The 20614-nt window shown below is 39.9% G+C and overlaps 1 protein-coding gene across 8 annotated transcripts in view; it reads left to right on the plus strand.

The window, feature by feature from the left end:
* Nucleotides 1-11149: 11149 nt before the first annotated feature.
* Nucleotides 11150-20614, plus strand: part of FUT8 (fucosyltransferase 8) — a 332211-nt gene continuing 322746 nt past the window's right edge. For 4 of the 8 annotated variants that reach the window (XM_061429157.1, XM_061429161.1, XM_061429158.1 and 1 more), the window contains exon 1: nucleotides 11150-11290. The gene's annotated coding sequence lies outside the window, so the exon portion shown is untranslated. Of the gene's footprint in view, nucleotides 11291-12049; nucleotides 12515-20614 lie in introns of those variants that run through there. The other 4 variants (XM_061429156.1, XM_061429159.1, XM_061429160.1 and 1 more) reach the window with 1 other exon arrangement.

Genomic DNA, 20614 nt, shown 5'->3' on the forward strand with positions numbered 1-20614 from the left:
GATTGAACTCGTGTCTCTTGCATCTCCTGCGTTGGCAGGTGGATTCTTTACCCACTGTGCCACCTGGGGATCCAATTGTGGTAATACTCAATCATCAGTTATATTAATGATATCAAATAATGATTTATTTGTCTCAGGTCTCACTATCTTTAGTCATTTTTTCACCTAATCAGTTATCACATCTTTTAAAATTTTTGAAATTCACCTGCTGCTATCCACTTCATCTCTTGGTTATTTCTTAAATCATTGCATCCAGAGCCATGCCATATATGATTGTGTAGGTCATCTGTTGCGTGTGGCAGAGACATTAGTCCCAGTCTCTCTTGTTAATTCAGACCTTTATGAATTCCATTTCTACTATTTATATATTAGACATTCATAAGTTCTTGATATCAACACATGGTAGCATTAGCTTTTAATAAAACTTGTCTATAGATTAGCTTTTGAAACGTCTGTCTTTCGTATGTGAAGACAGTTTTGTCCCATTATCATAGGGCTTTCACTTTTTTGCTTTTAAGAGGAGCCGTGAGTGTTGCATTACATAGATCATGATTTCTCCTTGTGAACAGAATTCACATTGTGATCAGACCATTGTAAGGTGGGCAAGTTATTTTGTTGATGAGAAGCTTGATGTTCCACATGGAGATAAACTCCAACACAGCCCGCCGGACTTCATAAACAAAACCAAGACTGAAATTTAGTGGAAACAATGGACTGGGGAATTTTATAAGGCCACTGTGAAGGATGAGATTGAGTTGGATTGCTAAGGACCGAGAATAGAAGGATAGAGTGATAAGATCTATATGTGAATATTAGAGGGATTAGTAGGGTTGTGAAAAATTGAAGGAGAAAGCAAGGAAGAGGAGTGTACATAGCAGGGTACCCAATATGTCAATTCTTGGGTCTGTTTACCTCCTGCCTCTACGCAAGGGTCTGCCATGTTCATGCTCATAGAGCCTGCAGAAGGGCAGCGCCACCAGCTTGACACAGTAAATTGGAAATAACATCTTACTGAAGGCCAGAAGACATATGATGTGACTTAGTAAAGAAAGACAAGACCCAACAAGACTTCCCTCTCTGGAAGTTGGATAGACTTCTCAACTGTTTGACCTGTGATTATAAGAGCCCAGAAGACTGGGAGTATATTTTAAACTTAAATGATCAGCCTTGAAATACATGTAAGTTAGCCCCACTTGACCCTGTCTGTGTAAGTTTACAAGTCTACTTGTAATCATGCCAGCACAATTTATAGGGGGTTGTTTTTAGAACCTTTACTCTTTGTCTTAAATGCCGGCACTTGTGTTAGAATATGTAGTGCAGAACTGAAATGATATTCAGCCTTTGGTCCAGGAAATCTTGTTTTTTTTTTTCTTCCTGAGAGTCTGTTTTCATGTTATCTTAACTTTGAACTTAGATCCGATAATAACAGTAGTGTTCACAAAGTCTTGCTTTAGCTTAGGGTTTTTGTAGAGCTGTAAATGGCAAACATTTATTGTGTGCTTACCCTGTGCCAGGAATTGCTTTTAAGAGCCTTATATGTAATATTAATAACTCATTTTATAGTCACAGCAAACTGATGAGGTATATAATGTTGTCATTCCCATTTTACATGAGTGAAAAAATAAGACAGAGAGAGGTTTAAACAGTTTCCCAACATCTCATCACTATTAAGTGTCAGAGCAAGTATCAAATATAGTTAGAATCTATGTTCTGAACCACAACTCTATACTTCCGTGTTCCCATGGAAACCGTAGAAGATCCTGACTAACCAGAGGTTATTAGTTTCTTGATTTTCCCCTTGGCAGTTATACAGCAATGAAAATTAATTAACTCATTTGATAAATATGCTACATAATGGTGATCAAGACAGATAGGCAGGATCTCTGCTCTGAAGGGGCCTTCTGGTATTTCAGACTTTTGTCAGTTTGGTTAGAGTTGGTTTTTTCCCTTAGAACCCAATGTTTCCTGGGGTGAACTTAAGAGTTTTTGCTACTGCAAAGTGGAGCATTGTAACTTTGGTGACTTCAGCAAAGCTCACTTTTACTAGAGCAAGTATTTGTAACATTTTGACAGTGATCATTATTTTTTTGGCTGGAATTTTTCTCTTTGAGCAATTTTTTCTCTTGCACCTATCCCATCCTTTCAAAGACTGTACTGTTAGTTTTGGTTTAAAAATTCAAAATGTAACACTAGCATGTACTTGTCTTTGTTACATTTCTCTCAAATCTTTTCAAACTTTTGGGGATTTGTTTCTCTTTTTGTAAGCATTAACAACCAACTTAATATAATTTATCAAGCTACTATGGAATTGTACCAGGATTAGATTCAGTGACATGTGGCAGGAAAATCTAGATGATAGTGGCTTAAATAAGATACAAACTTATATATATATATCTTTACATAAAAGAATTTTGGAGGTAGGCAGTCTAGGATTGGCATGGTGGTTTCACAAAGTTGTCAGGGAGCCAGGCTCTTTCCTATTCATAAATGGTATCCCTAGTGTATGGCTATCCTCCTCGGGGTCCAAGATGGCTGAAAGGGCTCTAATCATCACATCATACCCTAGGTAATAGGATAGAGAGTAGGCAGAAGACTGTATCTCCATTCTTTTTATGACTTAAAAAAAAAAAAAATAGAAGTCCCATACAATGTTTATATCTCAACAGCCAGAATTTAGTAATGTGGTCATATCCATTGCAAAGGAGACTAGGAAATGTCAGATTTTATTTGAATGGCAATAGGACCATGAAGGAATGAGAAAATATATGTTGTTGTTCAGTGGCTAAGTTGTGTTTAACTCTCTGCAACCCCATGAACTGCAGCACACCAGGCTTCTCTTTCACTGTTTCCTGGAACTTGCTCAAATTCATGTCCATTCAGTTGGTGATGCCATCCAATCATCTCATTCTCTGTTGCCCCCTTCTCCTCTTGCCCTCAATCTTTCCCAGCAACAGGGTCTTTTCCAATGAATTGGCTCTTGGCATCAGGTAGCCAAAGTATTGGCGATTCAGCTTCAGCTTCAGTCCTTCCAATGGATATTTGGGTTGATTTCCTTTAGGGTTGACTGGTTTGATCTCCTTGCTGTCCAAGGGACTCTCAGGAGCCTTCTCCAACACCACAGATAAAAAGCATCAATTCTTTGGTGCTCAGCCTCTTTATGGTCCCACTCTCACATCTGTATATGACTACTGGAAAAAACCATAGCTTTGACTAGCGGGGCCTTTGTCACAAAGTGATGTCTCTGCTTTTTAATACGTTGTCTGGATTTGTCATAGTTCTCCTTTCAATGAGCAAGTGTTTTCATTTCATGCCTGCAGTCATTGTCCGCAGTGATTTTAGAGCCCGAGAAAATAAAGTCTGTCACTGTTTCCACTTTTTTCTCCATCTATTTGCCATTAAATGATGGGACCGGATGATATAATCTTTGTTTTTTGAATGTGGAGTTTTAAGCCAGCTTTTTCACTTTCCTCTTTCATCTTCATCAAGAGGCTCTTTAGTTCCTCTTCATTTTCTGCCGTTAAAGTGGTATCATCTGCATATCTGAGGTTGTTGGTATTTCTCCCGGCAATTTTGATTCCAGCTTGTAAGGAATTTCACTCTGCATATAAGTTAAATAAGCTGGGTGACAATATACAGCCTTGATGTACTCCTTTTCCAATTTGGAACCAGTCTGTTGTTCTATGTAAGGTTCTAATTGTTGCTTCTTGTCCTGCATACAGGTTTCTCAGGGGACACATAAGGTTGTCTGGCATTCTCATCTGTTTTAAGAATTTTCCACAGTTTGTTGTGATCTACACAGTCAAGGCTTTAGCATAGTCAATAAAGCAGAAGTAGATTTTTTTGGAATTCCCTCCTTTTTCTATGATCCACGGATGTTGGCAATTTGACCTCTGGTTCCTCTGCTTTTTCTAAATACAGCTTGTACATCTGGATGTTCTCAGTTCACATACTGCTAAAGCCTAGTTTGAAGGATTTTGAACATAATCTTTCTAGCATATGAAATGAGTGCAATTGTAAGGTAATTTGAACATTCTTTGGGATTGGAATGAAAATTGACCTTTTACAGTCCTGTGACCACTGCTGAGTTTTTCAAATTTGCTGGCATATTGAGTGCAGCACTTCAATAGCATCATCTTTTTTTTAGCTTCATTTTTTTTTTTAACACCAAAACTATTTTGTATTGGGGTATAGATGATAGCAGCATCATCATTTAGGATTTGAAATAGCTCAGCTGGAATTCCTTCACCTCCACTAGCTGTTTATAGTAATGCTTCCTAAGGCCCACTTGACTTCACATTCCAAAATGTCTGGATCTAGGTGAGTGACCACACCATCATGGTTAAACAAGTCATTAAGACCATTTTTGTACAATTCTTTTGTGTATTCTTGCCACCTCTTCTTAATCTCTTCTGCTTTTGTTAGGTCCTTGCCATTTCTGTCCTTTATTGTGCCCATCTTTGCATGAAATGTTCCTTTGGTATCTCCAATTTTCTTGAAGAGATTCCTCTATTTCTTTGCACTGTTCACTTAAGAAGGCTTTCTTATCTCTCCTTGTTATTCTCTGGAACTCTGCATTCAGTTGGGTATGTCTTTCCCTTTCTCCTTTGCCTTTCACTTCTCTTCCTTTCTATTTGTAAGACCTTAGATAACTCCTTTGCCTTCTTGCATTTCTTTTTCTTGGTCATCTCTTCAGGCTGCCACCGCCATGTTATCCCAAGAGAATATTTAAAAGGGGGGTAATTTGAAGTCTATGCCACAGGTACTTTTGATATAGTTGGCATTTGAAAAAATTTATTGATTGGTTTTTATAAACTTGACAGTCATATTCTTAGAGGGCATCATTCAAGTTGTTAATAAAGATAGGTAATCCTAGACTTTTCCTTTTATTATTATATTTACTTTATTATTTCATATAGTATATTGTTATATTAACTGCATCTAAAATAAATCCACCTGGAATTAGCTTATGCAAAATATGAAATATATTGGAAGAATATGGGAGAAATCCTTGGATGAGGCAAGCCTAAGAAGAAGAAAGGCAAGATTCTGCCATTGGTCAAGAAAAACTGGAACTGGGAATTCCAGTGTAACAATGACATTTTCTTCATTCTTTTTGCTTCTCTCTGTCCATTGGCTTTATCTCCCCAATGCAGAATGTTTTTTTTTTCCACTTGACAAAAAAAATGTCCAGTGATGTCTCCCAGATTTTATTCTCGGTGAGGCTTGACATGACCTCTCTTTCAAAGTCTAAAAAGCTTGGAGGAATGGCTTCCTCAGTTCATCTTGCATCAGAAATTCACCTTTTGACCAGTTAGCTATGGCCAAAGGGAGTCCAGCAGTAATATGACTTCTTTGGCTGCTATCATGTGATAGAATGTGGAAATGGGAAAAACATTTCTCTAGGAAAGGGGTATGCTGGCTATACAGGTGTATAGACTACACTATAATTATACAAGATAGAAACATAGGTCAGTGCCCTGAATTAAATAAATGATAAAGGAGAACGGTATCTATCCTAGTGAAAACAAAAGTTAATTTAAGCAATGAATAAACAATGGCAACCCACTCCAGTATTCTTCCCTGGAGAATTCCATGGACAAGGGAGCCTGGAGGGCTGCAGTCCATGGGGTCGGACTGCATAGGGTCAGACATGACTGAGTGACTAACACACACACACACACACACACACACACACACACACACAACTTTTGATATGGCTGCAATATATAGAAAGTTTACTATGTGTCTGGCATTTTGTTCAGTGCTTTTTACATGTTGAGTTGTTTATTTCTCACAACTCTATGAGCTGCTGCTGCTGCTGCTAAGTCGCTTCAGTCGTGTCCGACTCTGTGCGACCCCATAGACGGCAGCCCACCAGGCTCCTCTGTCCCTGGGATTCTCCAGGCAAGAACGCTGGAGTGGGTTGCCATTTCCTACTCCAATGCATGAAAGTGAAAAGTGAAAGTGAAGTCGTTCAGTCGTTCTGACTCTTATCGACCCCATGGACTGAAGCCTACTAGGCTCCTCCATCCATGGGATTTTCCAGGCAAGAGTACTGGAGTGGGGTGCCATTGCCTTCTCCCTCTATGAGCTAGAGATTGTTAACTTCTTTTATAGATGGAAAAACCAGGGATCAAGGAGTTTAAATACCATGTTCAAGATCATCCAGCTAATAAGTAAGCTACAGTTGTCTTAACTTCCACGTTTTTAACTACTAGGGTAATCTACTGTCTATTACTTCTCCATCTTGAGTTGAAAACTATGGTCATTTTGATGAAGTGATTATTAGTTTTTTTTTCCCCTTTGGTTCTGCCATAACAATGCTATGTGAACTTCATGAGTCTTATAACATATCTGAGTCTAAATCTCTTCGCCTGTAAAAAGATTGAGTTGATTCAAATAACGTTTTTCCCTTTGTTAATGTAGGTAATATTTTATTTCTGAAGACAAGAGCCATTATATTTTTTATAAATTTTATATCAGTCAATATTTTTGAGTGTTTACTGAGCTAGATCTGTGTTAGGAGCTGTGATGAAATTAAAAATATTTAAGACGTATTTTCTGCTCATAGTATTTTGGACAAACAGAATTATTATTTTGCAGATTTAGAAGTCCAGAGAAGATTAGCCTTCAGAAGTGATATAACCATCAGCTCAGCTGTATCTTCAAGGTTCTGCTCTCTGTTTGCCATTCTTAGTGGGTCAACTTCATTCTAAGTTAGTCCCTCTTATGGCTGTTAGATTGCTGCCAGTGGCAATTTAGGTTATAGGCTGACTTGCTCATACTTGGCAGAAAGGAGAGAATCTTCTCTCCAAAGCATGGGCTAAAAATCCTTCTGATTGAGTCAGTTTATCCCAGGACCACTGGTGGCTCAGAGGTTAAAGCGTCTGCCTGCAATGCAGGAGACCCAGGTTTGATCCCTGGGTCGGAAAGATCCCCTGGAGAAGAAATGGCAACCCATTCCAGTATTCTTGCCTGGAGGATCCTATGGAGGGAGGAGCCTGGTGGGCTACTCTTTGTGGAGTCACAAAGAGTCTGACACAACTGAGCAATTTCATTTTCACTTTCACAGTTTTCAGGTCTAATAATTAGAATGGTCTAGGATCTGGCATAACTTAGAGTTTAGGTCACACCGCAGTAAAAAGAACAAAAAACAAAACCACATCTCAGTAGCTTAAACAACAAAGGTGTAGCCTTTTCTCAAACTATATATCCATCCTGACTTGATGAAGGAAGGAGGTGGGCTGTTCCACATTGTCCTGTCTTAGGGAGCTAAGTTAACTAAGGCTTTATCATCTTCAACAATACGGGTCTTGAGACTGGGGAAGAGTTTGGACTTATACTTGCAATTAAGTGTTCTACCTGGAAGTGACACATAGCACTTCTATCCACAACCCACTATAGCCTGCTGCTGCTGCTGCTAAGCTGCTTCAGTCATGTCCGACTCTGTGCGATCCCATAGACGGCAGCCCACCAGGCTTCTCTGTCCCTGGGATTCTCCAGGCAAGAATACTGGAGTGGGTTGCCATTTCCTTCTCCAGTACATGAAAGTGAAAAGTGAAAGTGAAGTTGCTCAGTCGTGTCCAACTCTTGGCTAGTGACTAATTAGTCACATGGTCCAGCCAACTACAAGAGTTGGGGTAGGTGGCAGGGATGTAATCTCTTGACTCAGACTAGTTAAATTGCCCTTTTGTAGCTGGAGGTTGGATGGTTATCTAAAAAACAAACCGATAAAAACAAAAACAAGGAACTCTATTAATAAGGAAGGAACAAGAGTAGATGCTGAATAAGAAACCAACAGTGTGAACTACCTGACATTTTACCTTAATTGAGAAGACAGAAATTTCAGCCATGGAGGCAAGTCATAGGGAAGGATAGTTTGGCTAATTTCATTGGTCTTTAAATCAATCACTTCATTTATTCTTTTGATTGGAAAGATTGACTTTGGCTCTTTAATGAGTGGATGTAGTTGGAATTTCTATGGCTCAAAAGTGACTTAAAATTTTATTGGATTTGGAAGTATGGACTGTTTTTCCATATTTTATTGTTGTAGTTCCTGCCAATGGGGTGTCAAGCTAGCTAGATGTATTGTTTTAGAACTGACAAACAACTAAAGTTTATCCAGTCCAACTGTTTTATTTTGCAGATGAGAAAACTAAGGCCCAAATGGGTAAAATGATTATCTCAAGGTCACACCTTCTTGCACGTAGCAGTAACAGTGCTGTCTTTTGGATGATTTGCTGTAAAATGGAATCCTCTGAGTACAATGTAGCTAGAATAACAGAAAACAAGATTAAAAATTTGTTTAAAAATTTTTAAAATTTATAAGAAAGTTTTCAGGACTGATACTCAGTTGGTCCACATTGGTAAAGATGGAAAATTTTCTAAACTGTTTGGTAAGTAGTTGCTCTGAACCTCTTGAGAGTCTCCTCAACCTTTCTCTCTGATCCCTCCCACCACTGTAATAAGGGGCCCACCTCAAAGGGATGATTTTAAAATTAAATAATGGAGATAAACAGTTTATCAAGGGACCTGGCACTCAGCAATATTATAACTTGTCTATTATTTTTATTATTGTCATTAATGAAATGGTAGTCAATTTCAAACTAGCTCCTACATGAAAGTTCATGATTTTGGAAATGTGATGGTATTCAAGTTCATTAACTTTGATCTAGCTAATCTCTTGAAACAATAGCTTCTTATGTACTCATTAACTTTCATTTTGATCTTTTGTATTGTCTAATGGTTGACTCCGCCTCACCCCACCTGCAAGATCCCACAAGTTTTGGTTGATGAAAGAATTTAATCTAGGCTGTGAAAAAGAATATAAAGTACGGACAAGGTTCTATTAGTTCTTAGTAAAACATATCATAAAGAATGTTCTGTACAGTGTTTTGTTGAGCAGAACTTGCCTGTAAGTTTTCAGATAAGCAAAGATAGGCCTAATGCCTCGCTGGTAACAAAGCCGTGGGGGTTGTGGAGCAATTCTACTTGGTCAAGCAAATATCAGACAGGAGGCATGATGAGAGGCAGATGAAGTAAGAAGAGATGGAGGGTCCAGAAGCATAGAGGGAAGCTGGAGCTTATGGAGAAATTAGCCTTTGACAGAGATGTCTATGGGTAGCCAGAGATGTTTAGAATCTTTTGGGGATTTTTTTCTGTCAGAAATTTAACCCAGCAAGAAGGCAGAGTTTCAGTAGTAACCTCTTTTGTAAGAGTAAATGAAATGTGTTTTTTAAAAGCTGGAACTGTTGGAAACTTTCTTGAAATTCATTATTGGCCCAGACCTTAATGTGTAAAGATTGGTTCTCAAAAATCAGTTGTTTAACTGATATTTCCAGTTCTGAGGTGGCCACTAAATGCTGGGCATGTCCTGGAAAGGGCTGTGTTCTGTCAGTGACTGAGATGTCCATTGACTCAACAGAATGCAATCCAAATTGTTAATGGACTAGTTTCTGAGTATATTTATTTTACAGACAGCAGATTATCTGGTTTGGGCTTCCCTGATGGCTCCATAGTAAAGAATCCGCCTGCCAATGCCGAAGAGGTGGGTTCAGTCCCTGGGTGGGGAAGATCCCCTGGAGAAGGAAATGGCAACCCACTCCAGTATTCTTCCCTGGGAAATGCCATGAAAAGAGGAGCCTGGTGAGCTATAATCCATGGGGTTGCAAAAGAGTCAGACATGATTTAGCCACTAAACAACAACAAGAAGACAAGAACCATCCTATAAATGTGCAAGAAATTCCGGACAAACATTCTTTGGACAGGTTTTTTTTTTTTTTTGAGCAGAAAGAGGTACAGAATATAAGTATTTCACTTCCTAGGCTTTTGGAGAGGAAAAATGAAGGCAATATTAAAAAACCCAGGAGTTTTGAGGCAAATGTAAAGGAAAGCTTTGAAACTGGAGATCTTAAACATGCTTGCTAAAGTATTGTTAAAAAGTACTGTTTAAATTAAGAAAGCAGATATCGACCTCACCTCTGACTTCTAAAAAGTACCTAGAGTTTGACTGATAAAACTTTGGCCTTTAATCTATATTGCTGCTAACTCGCTTCAGTCGTGTCTGACTCTGTGCAACCCCATAGACGGCAGCCCATCAGGCTCCCCCGTCCCTGGGATTCTCAAGGCAAGAACACTGGAGTGGGTTGCCATTTCCTTCTCCAATGCATGAAAGTGAAAAGTGACAGTGAAGTCACTCAGTCGTGTCCGACTCTTAGTGACCCCATGGACTTGCAGCCCACCACGCTTCTCCGTCCATGGGATTTTCCAGGCAAGAGTACTGGAGTACTGGAGTAGGGTGCCTTCTCCGTTAATCTATCTTACTATGGCATAAGTCTAAAATTTCTGTTCAATTCCAACAACAAGGTATGTAGCCATTATAGCAGACTTTCGTTCAGTTTATTAACTTAGTGCAGAAACCTCTGCAGTAAGCGATAGCAACCATGCATAGGATAAATGATGGTTGAATGATGGAATATAAACGCTAAGCTAGAATATAGTTCTGGCTCTGCCAGTATATATTTTTGTGTAACCTTAGGTCAGTCACTCTACTTTTTTCTAAATCTCTTTTCTTACAGGGAGACAATCATAAAAATGACTGGCAACTACCACTTAACTGAGAGCTTTTTCTTTAAAGGGCTGATGATAAAAACCCGTTGCAAGGTCCAGCAAACCTCTTTCAGAGGAAACTAAACTTCTCGAGGACAGGGAACTTTTTTTTTTTTTTTTGAATTAGAAGCATCTTATTTGTATTTCTGTAATACAGTTTCTGGACTCTAAAAAGGTGTCAACAAATATTGTAAATTTATTAATATTATTAGGCAGATTGCAGTCTTGGCAGCCCACCACTGCCTCTTAAATCTCTTTTCTGTGATCCTTTCATACTTGGCATCTAAAAGGCTGCCGATCTTCGCTCTGTGATAGGTTCCCAAGGCATTTACTTAAAAATATCCAAGTCTGGAGAAGTCATTCTTGTCTTTACCGGCACCATTTCGCTTTCTCAAGGTATTGCACCCAGGCTTGGGATCTGGGTCCGGAGGCTACAGGGAAGAGTTCGGTACGGGAAGCTCATCCTCCCGCCCTCCGATTGGCTGACTCGCACTCCACTCACGCAGTTCGTGTCTCTGATTGGCCACCGTAGCACCCCCGCCTCGGCTCGCGACTACTTTGTGTGCCGGGGCGGCGCGCTCAGCTCCTCTGGCTCAGCTCGCCGTCAGGGCTGGACTGGGCTAGCTCTTCGGCCCACTGCTCTGCATCGCGGGCGCCAGGAATTTTCCCGAGTCCGAGCCGGGTAGGAAGCATCCTAGGGAAAAGCTCCCTCCTCCGCCCCATGTTCTCTTTCCCGTACTGAATAAACTTCCGCCTTGGAGGGGTTGTTGCAGCCGCGGGTCGGGGGGAGAGGCCAGGCACCGAACCCAGGCTCTCATGGGGGAGGGGTCTTTCTGTCCGGGCGAATGTGGAAGACCAGCTCTCACAAGATTAAACCGGGCTTCACTATTCGCATGGGAGTGCGATGCCATTCTATGATCGTGTTTTGCAAGCTGCAGTGGAGCGGCCAGACCTGCGCTACGGGGGCTGAGCAGCAGCGATCACTCCTAAAAAGTAGCAAGGAGCCTGCTTCGTATATCCAGTACCAGTGGTACTTAAGGGCCGCGGGCTGAACTGGCACGGGCCGATCCGTTTCCCGGCGGTTGAGAATACGGCATTCCTCGGAGGTGGCGCTCCCGGGAGTGGGGAAGCCCGGCTCCGCTCGCGCCTCCTTCAGCCTTTGGCCTTCAAGCGGTAGAGGGCGGCCTACACTCGTGTCGGAGTCAGCGCCCGTGCGCACAGCGTTGCTGACCCTGCTAGAAGGCTCCCCGTCCCGCTGTGGCCCGCGGCTCAGCCCGGCAGTCGGACGCTGCGGCTACGCGGTCCACGGGCGCGGCGAGAAGGGGGCGGGGAGAAGCCCTGGCACAGGCGGGGGTCGCCGTAGGAGGCAGTGGCCAGCGCATGCGCGCCTTCTCCCAGAAGCTTGGGACGCTGAGGGGGCGCGCGCTCCCATGCGCGCGGGCACGCTTGCTCTAGCCGAGGCTTCCCCGCCTGCGCTCGCGGTCAGAGCCGCTCAGGCGCGTGCGCGTGTTATCTCCGGTAGACCCGAGTAGCCCGGTTCTCTTGGCTCCAGGCCCCCGCCCCTCGCCGCCCCTCGGCCGACCCGTCCCCTTCCTCTCCTCGCGGAATGGGGCCGGCGCTGCTCGGGGTCGCGCGCCCGGGACCCGGCTCGCGCTCGGTCTCGCGCTGTCAGCGACTGCCTGGCTCGCGCCGCCTTGCGCTTTCCCTCAGTCAGTGGCGCCGAAGGCTCCGTTAAGCAGCGACGGCGGCGGTTCCTGTTTCCGTTTCTTCCTCTCCCTTCAGTAGGGAGTAGCATCCTCCACCCAGCCACCCCTCCCACTTCCCCAGCACGGGGCAGCTGCGGCTGAGGGCTGTAGCGGCGGCGGCTGCTGGGGAACGGCGGAGACCGCCTCTGCTCCCGCCTCGGGTAAGGGGGCGTTTGGGAGCCGGGCCCCGCGCGCCCCGGGGTCTGGAGGTGGGCAAGCGCGGGATCTCAGGAGGCTCCGGGAAGGTGCCTGCCGGCCGTCGCAGCTCTCTTTCCCCCGAGGCGACCCCCGGGCCTTTTGCTGCCACTGCTGCTGCTTATGCAGCGGCTCCGGGGAAAGTGGGGAGGGAGCCCCCGGGACCCTCTGATGGGTGCCTTTGCTTGGCCGCGGGGGTTGCGGGAGGTGGGGGCCGCGGCAGGGGACTAGGGACGCCTGCAGCTTCGGCCGGGGCGTGGAGCGGCTCGGCTGCTGCCCTCGGCGTCGCGCATCCTTGGTTAGGGCAGGGGCCGAAACCGAGGAAAGGAGATGGGGGCGGGGGTGGGAGGTGTCCCTCTTCTCTGCTCTTACCTGCCCTTTCTCCAGCAACTCGCTCTCTTGTGTCACAGACTGTGGGGACAAGCATGCTTGTGCGTTAAGGGCTTTCCTGAGGGGTTCTCCGGGAGGAAATTGGGGAGTGGACCCGTGCAAAGATCCGCTCCCGGCGAGGGGCCAGTGCCAGGGCAGTTTCACGGCTTGAGTGCCGCTGCACCCTCGTTTGACGTGGAAATGATGAGCTGGCGGCTTTAGAGCTCCAAACTTATTTGGGAAGGTTAAATGAGTTCTTAAATATTTATTTATTTAATCTCCAGTTAAAGGAGGTTTGTTCTGCAAGAGTGAGTGGGCTGTCGTGTGCAGCACCTGTTTTTTTTTTTTCTCACAGTGAGGATTGCAATCTTCAGCCACACATAACGTCAGAGACGCAGTGTATTTCTTAAGTTAAATGGCAGTGTCATGGTTAGAATTTATCCCTGGTGAGCTTTAGCGTTTGAGTGAGGCCTTGGATAGAGCAGGGTGTTATTTCTTATTCCCATGTTTCGGTTAGTTTACAGTGGACTTAATCCAGCTCAAGAGTGTGGACCTAGGCAAGCCAGAATCTCCTGTAGAAACACCCCAAACCTCAAGGTAACGCAGACTAAATTTCGACAAAAGTTTTCTCTCAGTTTACAGTTAAACTCATCACAAGTAACTGAACTTTGGCTTGGTTCTCTTTAGAAACTGCAAGCAAGGTTTAATTGCAGTTTTTTGCTCCCTTGTTATTCTTGGGGATAAGTGCATATTTATTTTCTTGATTAACTTTTGTTTTTATGCATATTTCTTTTAAAGAAAGCATCATGTAGAAAACTTTTTAGGAGAGAGATTTGCAGTATTATAGAGTTATGCTGAAGTAGTGGAGTAAGTTGTATTCTCTCTTGAAAGTAACTTAAAATTAACCTGAAATCCTATGATGTATAATAAAGCCTTGTACATTGCTAGCCTTGTGAAATATACCATAAAATGCACATAGTAAATCTTCGTTTGATTTATACCTACTACAATAGTAAGGATAAGGTGGGAATTCAAAGATTTGAAATTATGATTTTATAGCTTAGTATGTAAAAATGCAGGGTGTTAGAAATGAATAGGATTTAAGGAACATAGAAGGGTGGTTTGGAGGCGTGAATTTTCCTTTTCCTGCTTTATAAACTGAGAATTCTACTTAAATTGCTGAACAGCTGGAATGAAAGTTGCATAGATAGCAGAAACAGATGCAAAAATGTGTTTTTGATTAAGTAGTCAGTTAACATGAAGAATATCTTGTGGTTTATTAAGACAGTGATTCAAAATAATTTACATAAAACATAGCATTATATAGATTGTACTTTAGGATGTTCTTAAATTGAAATAGACACTTAAAGTTGTTTTCCTTCAAGTCAGTTTTGAGAGAGAGAATTGAAAAACAGTAACTTAGATTACATTCTGCAGTGTTTGGTTACAAGTTTTAACTAGTTATTTTAAGGCACTGGAATGTCTTTAAAAGTGGTGAATTGTTAAATCACTAGTGGCTTGGAAAAACTTGTGTTCCTTGTTTATTTTTTTAAGTGCCCGTTATATCAGTAGGTTGGTCTGGAGGGGGAGCTAGTGCCAAAGCAAAGCATGGCTTAATATATGTTTGAACTTTTTCAAACACCCCAAACCAGATTTTTATGACCAGAAGAAAGAGAAATTTAATTTTTAGTTAAAGGAGTAAAGGAATTGATAATGAATATATATCTTATCTGTCAATAGTTACTTGTGGAGTATATATATTGTATATTACAAATTAGTTTTTTTCGTGATCTGAAAATAAATGCATAAGGTTTGTTAAATTTCTCATTTTAAACCTCTGAAAGTTGGTCCCCAAACTTAGGGTATATGATGACAGATTCTTAAACTTATTACGCATTGCATCAGAAAGGAAGCAGTATCTGTTAACCCTTTGTGCATGTTGTATCTTCTTAAGTTTTTTCTTTATAATATCTATAGTCCAAACATTTCAAAAGAGCTTCAAGTAGAGTCTTATAAGAGCAAAGATATCAAGCATGTAGTATTTAGCTAGGTATTTATCAATAGCTAGGTATTTATTGATCAATAAATACCTAGCTAGGTATTTATCAAAAGTAAAGGTAATTGCAATAAAAAAAATGGGTCCTTTAAACATCTGGAGATCTGGAAAGCAGGATCCCAAGGTCACTTCTTAACATCTCTCTCCTGCAATATAATGCAGTGAGTCCATCTGATCTGTGAAATTGAACTTGTGCATTTGAATATGAAGCAGTAATTTTTTTGATCTGTGGCACTTTATTTAGGTTTCTGAACTGCAATCAGTTTTGATTTTACTTCTTACGGTTCACATATTCTTCCAAATTCGAGGTTAGGATTGATTGTGTGTATATTAAAATCAGAATATTTTAGTTTTCTGAGGGTAGTAGTTGGGCTGTTCTCCGTTGCTATTCATTGTGTAAATAGAATTTCGGTGGTGGTAAAATAAAAAAGTAGATTCTTTGAAAGGAATGAAAATATCTGTGAGATACAGAATAGTGAGGTGTTTACTGTTTTTAAAAAGTTAATGCTATAAATTAATCAGTTTAAGATATTCTAGAATATTTTCATATATGTTTTTCATTTCTTTAATGGTTCTTTTTAATTCACTGCACAGTATTAGTAAATCTCTTGGTTTAATTAAATGGTGAACATACCCATTTCATATTATAGCACACTTATAAAAGTAAAAGCATTTTCATTTCATAATCATAAAAGCAAATGTAAAAATAAACATGAAATTAAATTTCTTTACTTAAAACAAAATTGAGATTCTAAGCAACTCTGAAACCAGCATAATTTTTCTACTCAGGCATCAATACTAGTCCTATTGGTACTTTGCAAATGAGATATATCAATCTCCAGTCTTCTGTAGTCAACAGTAGTATTGTAGATATAGGATTTAGAGGATAAATACCAAGTTTCCCTTGGTTCTCCTGTTGATGATTCTCTGGCTTATATTTCTGTACCATATAGTATATGGTTTTGCAGTTTGAATTGATATTGAATTGTACTATTGAATTGTAGCTTGTTATAATGAAAGAAACATGTCTAAAAGTAAAGAATAATTATGACTGATTCTTTTAAAAAAGACCGTTTAAAATCAGAGCAGAAGAAGGTTATATGGGTATATATGTATATAAATTTTTAACAGATTAGTCTCAAGTCTCAACCTTCCTTTCTCTCTACATTCTACTTTCCTGATTACATCTCCCCTTCTCCAACCATCCTCTATCATCCTGTGATTTTCTCTTTGGGATAATTAGGAATCAAACCAATAAAATGAACCATATCATTCACTTGGCATAGTTTTTTTCTTCCTTAATTAAATGACTTTATATCAGTCTGTATAATATTTTAAAGATAAAGCCCATATGGACTTTATGCAGTACTCTAGATTTTTCTTTTAATGGAAGAAGAGCAAATATGGCCTGTGAATTATGGCGTGTATTTCAGTACAAGAGTTATTCATGCTCTTTATAGAAAGAGCTATTGAGTTAATTTCATTTATTTTTTTTTTAAGATACAGGCTTTATTTGCTAAAAACCCAATATTACACTCATTTACTACTTTTAAAAAAATATCTTTTTGTGATAATTTTTTGTCAGAAAAGAACATGTGACAAGGAAATGTGTTGAATTTTAAGTTTAAAAAAATTGACAAATTGACAAATAAGGCTAGAACAGATGTAATTCAAACTTGCTTTTGCTATCATTCTCTTTTCTTTTGTATTGATTCTATAGTATAACTTCTTCATTTAAGCACTGAAATAAAGCTTTGAAGATCACTCCTGAAATGCTCTCCTGTATTTGTTGTATCTAAGAACTTGGGTTTTTTTTTTGGAAATTAAACTAATTCAGGGATAAACTGAATAAACATGATTTAACATATTTACGTTAAGAAGATCAGGCTTAATGTTTCTACTCGTCACAGTCTCAGTGACTGGTAGGTGTAAATAAAGTTCATATTAGAAAATAATAAACTATTGATGTTAATCTTTGATGTAAATGTTTATGTTTATGTTTATTCATGTTTATTTTAGCATCTCAGTTATGAGAAGTGTTACATCATGTGAGTTGTAAATGCTGTAGCTTTCTGTTTGTAAATGAACACAAGTGAAGGGAAAATGGAAGGTTGTTCCATTTGATTTACCCCAAATATATAACTAAAATGAACCTGTTTTGTGTCTGTGTAAATCTTATTTTTTTAAGACTGTTACTGAACCATGAACGAGTTTTAAGTTTTTACTAATTTATGGCTGGCTGTTTATATCCCTTAGATGAGATAAATGCCATTTAATATGACTTAATACCTAGAGCTTTAGAATAAATTTGTCTGTAGTAAAAATGGTATTTACAAACCATCAAGCTGTAAAAGCATCCCAGTGTTATTAAATGAGTTAATATTCCATAAGCTAGCTTTTAAAATAACTTTTATAGTTTTTAAGATTAATTTATTGTAATATCTTGATAAATAGTAAAGGTGGAAAAATATAGTTTTTAGCTTTTATATTTCATTCATTGTCTCAGCCTTAGGTAAGCTTGAGACCAGTGAGGTGGGAGACTGAGAGAGGGGATGTACTGGTTGATGAACCTTCTTTCTTTAGAGGTGAGGGAGATTTCTTTTTCAGTTTTTTCCACTCCATCCACTCCCTTCATCTCCCTGTTTATCATCTGTCTTCTTTTCCAACAGTGGTGAAAAATCTGGGAGTTTGCCACCTTTGCAGGATTTTTTTTTTTTTCTTTCTTAGAGTTCATAGAATATTTCCTGGTAGAACATTAGTTTTATGTTAACAATAATTTTATTATAATGGCCTCATTCTCTTGCAGCAGTAGGCAAGAGACTGGAAGAAATGCAGGTTGATGTGGGGTTTAATTATTGAAAGTCACTCAGTTGTGTCTGACTCTTTGCAACCCCATGGGCTATATAGTCTGTGGAATTCTCCAGGCCAGATTACTGGAGTGGGTAGCTATTCCCTTCTCCAGGGAATCTTCCCAACCCAGGGATGGAACCCAGGTCTCCCCCCACTGCAGGTGGATTTTTCACCAGCTGAGCCACAGGGAAGCCCAAGAATACCGGCGTGGGTAGTCTATCCCTTTTCTAGTGGATCTTCCCGACCCAGGAGTTGAACCGGGGTCTCCTGCATTGCAGGTGGATTCTTTACCAACTGAGTTACCAGGGAATCCCAATTCATTATTAATCATTTATTAATGATTTTGTATAAAAAGGGATATGGGAGGTGTTCATTGTTAGGAGTCCTGTGTCAGTCATATTATTGTTCTGCTTACTGTTAAATACATGGCAGTCCCTTCTTCTATTTCTTGAAATGCAGTCTTATGCCTTCTCTGTTATTTCTGTCGTCGTCTATGGAGTTTCTGACTACACGGAATTTGCTTTTTAGAATGTCTCTTTACCTCCTTTGTCTGCCTCATTTGAATAATTTAATGTTAAAAAAAACAAAAACTAACAAACCCAAACAGTAGGAACCTATGTCCACTGAAGAGAACAGCTCTGAAACGAAAATGGACAGTAATGTTCTCCTTTCATGGGAGTAGTTTTAGCAGATTTAAGCCAGTTACGGTGGAATATTCACAAGGAGAAAGTGTATATTTGATGATTAGGGCCCTAGTCATTAGAGATCTGACTGATTCAGTTTCTGTAACATATGGAATTGTACCTGAAAGAGATACATTCAGTAGAGATTGTAATTTTTTTTTGTATGTATTGAGTTTTGTGAGTAACTACTTAATTCAGTCAGTTACCGAATGACAAAAGGTTGTAATTTTGAGAAAAATATATTCTTTAAAATTAGAACTTAAGCCAGGGTAAATATTTTGTTTTCTTTTTGCAAGTTTCAAATTTTTCTTTATCTTTTAGAAAGTTATTGAAATTTTAGGGTTTAGAAGGTGGTAATTAAAGCTCTTGAGTCAAAAAGTCTTTAGCATTGGTGAAATAAGCCTCAGTGGCATGAGAAAGGTAGATTTACTGAGTAATTCTGACTGCTTCCTCTAACATGATTATGCACATCTGGGCCTTCACCAGTTAGAACTGTTTGTTTTTAAGATCCAAGCAGTAGATTACCAGCTTGATACTTACAGGTGTAAAGCATTCATAGAATGAATGATATAATGTTATTTTTAATTTGTAAGTAAATGAGGACTATGCTTCTTGTGCTGAGTAGGCTAAAGAGTTGTATACCTAATAAGGATGTACAAATAATAAACTAAAGAAACTTGCTAATATGCAGTTAGGAATGGTTCCTGTTATTAGTGTTTATAATGGCACAAATTATAATGGTGAAAATGAAATCAACGAAGAACTCTGTCTTGGAGCAGTTTGTTAGATAAGAGCACATTCTCTGTTCTATAACTGTCTGCAGAAGTTCACTTAGAGCCATGCAGAATCCTACCTAAAAGGAAATAATGATCAACAACTAAAGTGTTTTTGCAGGAAATGTGCATGTTTTTTCTGTGTATATTTGCCCAGTGCCTGTCACCTTCTCTTTCCGTATCAAATATAAGGTTAGAAAGTAAGGTATTTAACTTTTGAAAAATCTGAAGGGAAAAGGATCTGAAGTTTGGAAAAGGCTGGTTTCTTCATGTTTTAGTACTTCTTTTTGACATAAAATTTTCGGAGAGCTCCACAGTTGTGAAGCTAAAATCTGAGTTCTTTCTTAGTAATTTTTTGGATTGCTTTATTGAAGTTTATTGGACAGGGAGGCCTGGCATACTCCGGTTCGTGGGGTTGTAAAGAGTTCGACATGACAGTGACCGAACTGAACTGATTGAAGTTTAATTTGTATATCATAAAATTCACAATTCAAATTTTAGTAAATTTATATAGTTGGTGTCTCAGTGGTATAGAATCTGCCTGCTCATGCAGGAGATGTTGTTCAGTCCCTGGGTCGGGAAGACCCCCTGGAGAAGGAAATGGCAACCCACTCTAGTATTCTTGCCTGGAGAATTCCATGGACAGAGGAGCCTGGTGGGCTACAGTCCATGGGATTGCGACTTCGTGACTAAACAAAAATAATATAGTCGTACAACAGTTATCACAATCCAATTTTAGAACATTTTTGCTTCCAGAAAGTGCCCTCTTGCCCGTTAGCCCAACCCCTATTCCTGCCCTCAGCTCTAGGCAACCACTTGTCTGTATTTTGTCTCTGTAGTTTTGCGATTTATAGAAATTAGACATTAATGGAGTCATATAGTAAATGGTCTTTTGTTTCTTGGCTCTTTTCATTTAGTATGGATTAAGAATGGATAAAGTAGAAAAACTTTAAGCTTGGAATCTAGAGACCTGGATAGGAGTATTATCTCTGCCACCCAGATGTATAAACTTGGGTAAGCTATTTGCCCTCTCTGGGCCTCTGCTTCTTTCTCCATCAAGTGAATTATTTTGATTTTCTTCTAGTTTGGTTTTCACACCTTGGTAGACATTCACTGACCTTTCCCTGGAATATACCTTAACTCTTTCCCTTAACACTTTATGTCTGCATACGTTTTTTCTGAATCAAAAACAAGGCTTATGGTCTTAAGAGGTGACTCAGCAATGGACAAATATGAGACTGCCTTGAAGCATCAGGATGACTGATTAAACCTTTTCTTGGGCATTTTTTAGTTCATATGTACAACTTGAGAATAAGGATAGTCTTAATTGCTGAG

Source organism: Bos javanicus, chromosome 10, assembly GCF_032452875.1.
Source record: "Bos javanicus breed banteng chromosome 10, ARS-OSU_banteng_1.0, whole genome shotgun sequence".
In the NCBI taxonomy this organism is placed as follows: Eukaryota; Metazoa; Chordata; class Mammalia; order Artiodactyla; family Bovidae; genus Bos; species Bos javanicus.